Raw genomic sequence first — 4,727 nt, forward strand, 5'->3', positions numbered from 1 at the left:
CTCTTCATTATGTAGTCAAATGTTCCTTGTGGATACCTAGCTCCTGCCCCTGGTGAGTATTCTGTTCATGTTGGTAGTGTGGAAATAGCTCCCCAAGGGCCCATCCTTTTACTGTTTTCTGAAGGTGGCTAGTTTTTGTGGACACAATTTGTTAGACAAACTTCATAAACCTTAATTATCTACCCACAAAGAAAGCAATTGCATCATTCCTAATTACCAACTACAACTTCTTTATACACAGAGTATGATACCTTGAGTAGGATGTAAGGAACCTGTAGAATGCATTCTGAGTCTGCCATAAATTATAAGTTTATGAACAAAAACATTTCTAAGTGGAGGCTTAAGGCATCTGTGTTTAGACCAGATAAAAAAGCATGATGTTTGGCTTGGCAGACTTCTATGTCAGTCCAGTGTCAATTGAAAACATAACTTATGTATCATTAATAGGAATCTTTCTGGAAGAGAAATGAAATCCAGCTAAGAAGCCTGGAGAAAATAATAGTATTCCAAGTTAAGTCTAGACATCTAGACAGTTGGGTCTAGACTCATATTCTATAAGAAGTTCTGGTCTGAACTGACTGTCTAATTCTTTAACCATGGAGCTGATTAAGTCAGGAGCCTCTCAAATTATAAGGAGCTGTGCTCTTCATAAAGTTCTTGCCAGAAGTTCTCATGTGTCTAAGTGCAAGCACATGTGCACTGTAACTCCTAAACAGAAGGCTTTCTTCTGAGCTGGAGAGATGGATCAGTGGTTAAAGGCGATTGCTTGCAAAACCTGACAGCCTAAGTTTGATTCCTCAGTACTCACATAGCCACATGCATAAAGTGACACAGGCCCATGGAGTTTGTCTACAGTGGCAATAGGCACTGGAATGCCCATTCACACACTTCAACTTGCAGATAAATGATAAAAATTAAAAAAAAGATCTTATTAGCAGGACTAAAATGGCTCTTGGGAGCATTATAACAGGAATAAGGGAATGCAATGGAAAGAAAAGCAAAAGTAAAGAAAGGGCTGAAGATATGGCTTAGTGGTTAAGGTGCTTGCCTGTGAAGCCTAAGGTTCCATATTCTATTCCCCACGACCCACATACGCCAATGGTACAATGTGGCTCATGGGCCTGGACACATGTTTGTTTGCAGTGACTGGAGGCCACAGCGTGTCCATTCTTTCTCTCTCTATCTACCTCTTCCTCTCTCAAATAAATAAAATTAGCATTTTTTTTAAAAAAAGAAAAATAGTTACTAAAAGAATCAAAGAAGAGATAATGTAATTGGATTTAATGACACAGATTCCAACTAGAGATATATTAAATTGAAGATATGGATCTAGAATGATCCCCCAGAAGCATATGGGTTGAACTTTGTCACCCATAGCAACACTGCTGGGAAGAAGTATAACCTTTTGGATGTGGGGCCTAGTGAGAGAGTTTTAAAGCATTGCATTGTGCCAAATTGGAAGGGATACTGGGACACAAGCCCAGTTTCTCTTTTGTTTTTTTGTGTCAAGTTGACCACTTTTTTTTAAGGTAGGGTCTGTAGCTCAGGCTGACCTGGAATTCACTCTGTAGCCTCAGGGTGGCCTTGAATTCATGGTGATCCTCCTACCTCTGCCTCCCAAGTGCTGGGATTAAAAGCATGCACCATCACTCCTGGTTTAACCTTTTTTGTTGTTGTTGTTGTTGCTACTTGTAGAAACCATAGTTTCTCCCACAAAGGATCTTATTTCAAAGATGCCAAAAACACAGGTGCCTATAAAAGAAGTACAGGAAGTTGAAAATTTATGGGTTTACTAAAAAAGTGGATAAATGGTAGCTAAATTTTACACTATTACCAAACAGTGTGTATTTTTATATGGAATGTTTGACCTCTAGCTTTTGCCTTATTGAAAATTCTAGGGGAAGTAAAATTACCCAGGTGACAGGGCAAGAGATGCTGAGTTCAGCCTCCTCTACAAAGCAGTGATGATGGAGTGCAGCTCTTGGACAGCTGCCCACAAAGGAAGATAACCTTGAGAGGGCTGGAGGGTCCAGTTAAGAACCTTCCAGGAACACAGTGGAGAAGAAATGGAGAACATAAGTACATGGAAAGCATTGTTGGTGAAACACACACACACACACACACACACACACACACACACACAGAGCATAACACACTTGAGATACCTGGCGGTGGTAGGGAACAAAGAAGAGGAGTGGAGAATATCAGTATGAACCTCAGAACAGCGCCGCTATGCTCCAGTGGTGCCACAGCTACCATGAGTGAGCGTGTCCACAAGCTGCACCTAGTACCTGGGAGACCCCCCTTGATCATGACTTTGGGAGGACCCCAACAGCTTTTGGTTCTACAATAGACACCTACAGCTTTGGCTGGTGAGGATCCTTGTACCCTTTTCTGATGCTAATTTTAGCCCACTGAGTTGCATACAGTCTTCCACCCGTGTGCCCTCACCAGAGCCAGATAAACACATCCTTCAAGCCAGTGCCCTCACATCTTTTGAGGTGAATGTTTTTCCTCACCTATAATGATTTCTGATATAGGCAAAAGGTGTTTCGTCAAATACAAGGGTATCAATGAGAAGCATGAAAAACTAAGAAAATGTGTTGGCATCAAAGTTACATAATGCATTTTGTAGAAGTGAAACAAAGATGTATACATTGCTAAAGAACTAAAACCAATAGTTCTAAGGAAGCCACAGAGCTACCAAAAACAGCTAATTTCACAAAGTTAAGAAAGTAGTACAAGCAGAATATAGTTCAGCAGAGTCATAGAAATAATGAAAAAAAATTAAATTCTGGAGATTAGAGATAAAATGGACAAAATAAAATATATACTTGGAATCTTTAACAGAAGTCTTGGTCAAGTAGAAGGGGAAAATCTGTGTATTCCACCACATAGCGTTTGAAAACATGAAGAGGCAAAATACTAAGGACCAAAAAAGAATGAAGAAAGTTTTAGGATTTATGGAGTGTCAACAAAAGATCCAACTATGGTATTATAGGAATGATAGGAGAATACACTGAGAAAGGGATAGTAGGGTTCTTTAAGGAAATAATGACAAATCTTTCCCCAAATGTGGGGCAGGATGAGCACCCAGGAACATGGAGCTCAAAGTTCTTGGGTAAGTTTCAAGCCAAAGAAGATTTCACCAAGACATATAATCAAGCTGTCAGAAATCATGGAAAAAGGGTTTTAAATTTATGAAATGGGTAAATCTATCAGTATAGTCTCTAACATTTCTCCCAGACCTAACATTCACAAGAGGAACGATCATACTTAAGGAAGAAGAAGACTCCTAGCACCACAGCCACTCTCATCATAAGTTTTGGGCAAGAACATTGTTTAGTGGCTAGGACTAAATTCTGGAAGCAGATGACAGGTATTTGAATCTTGGTTCCATCTTTTAGTAGCTGTGTGAGTTACACAGGATACTAAACTGCTCCGTGCCTCGCTTAGTTCACTCAACTGTAAAATAGGGATGAGAACAATCATGTTCACTTTACAGGGTCACTGAGTATACCGTGACTTCACACACACACAAAAAGCATTCAGAAAATGTTTGGCAACTAGTAAACACTAACTGTGTATGAGTTGTTCTTGTTATGATTTTAGAGTGCTTCACGACACTGAAGGAACTAAAAGGCTACAGAGGTCTCAAAACCCTGCCATCTTTCAGCATCTATGAGAATATAAAGAATGTGGTAAGAGATAACTGAAAATTCAGTTAGATATTTTGACTCTCACTTGATGATAGCTTAAGCGTAAGGAACCATTGCTTCTGCTTTGGCTTTTAAGTTGGATAGTGAATCATGACTGTTAGTTCGACTATAATGTCAATGTACAAATACATAATATGGCATTAATATTAATAAAATATGTCATTAGGGCTGGAGAGATGGTTCAGTAGTTAGAGGGGCTTGCTTGCAAACCCCGACAGCTCAGGTTTGATTGCCCCGCACCCACATGAAGCCAGATGCACAGAGTGGTGGGTGTGTCAAGAGTTCATTTGCAGTGACAAGAGGCTCTGGCATGCCTGTACTCTCTCTCTGCCTCTTTTTCTCTGTCTCTGTCTCAAATAAATAGATAAAAAGTTATTGAGACAATAGGATTTGTGACATCTTATTTGTGAGTTTATATAGCATTATACAAGTGGATGCTCATATGCGCTATGAGTAAATTTTTAACATTAAAAAAAAAATCACAAGTAGCCAAGAGTGGTGGTGTACACCTTTAATCCCAGCACCCGGGAGACACAGGTAGGAGGATTGCTGTGAGTTCAAGGCTACCCTGAGACTTTGTAGTGAATTCCAGGTCAGCCTGGGCCAGAGTGAGGCCCTACCTTGAAAAACTAACTAACTAAATAAATAAAAAAAAAATCACAAGACCATTATCCATATCACCCCAATAGGAAGGTAGAGCTTGGGGGAAGGGAAAGGGTATGTATGGGGGAGACACAAAATCTCAGCCCAAACTGAACTGGTACCACTGTAAATCAGATTAAAAGGCGGAACTCTCAAGCAAACCTTATAGGGAACACCTGAATCAAAGGGACCTGGAGAGAGTGAGATGAAACCTAACCCCAAATTTGTCCTGTTTCTCTTTCTTCTCTGGATTTTTCTTTTTTTTCCTTGGAGCTGGCCTGTAACTCCCTATAAAAAGATGTGGTCTACATCCACAATGAGCTGTTGATCAGAGAGACTTACTAGATTTCCCAAAACAAATAAGAC

This window comes from Jaculus jaculus, chromosome 1 (genome assembly GCF_020740685.1).
Source record: "Jaculus jaculus isolate mJacJac1 chromosome 1, mJacJac1.mat.Y.cur, whole genome shotgun sequence".
Classification (NCBI taxonomy): domain Eukaryota; kingdom Metazoa; phylum Chordata; class Mammalia; order Rodentia; family Dipodidae; genus Jaculus; species Jaculus jaculus.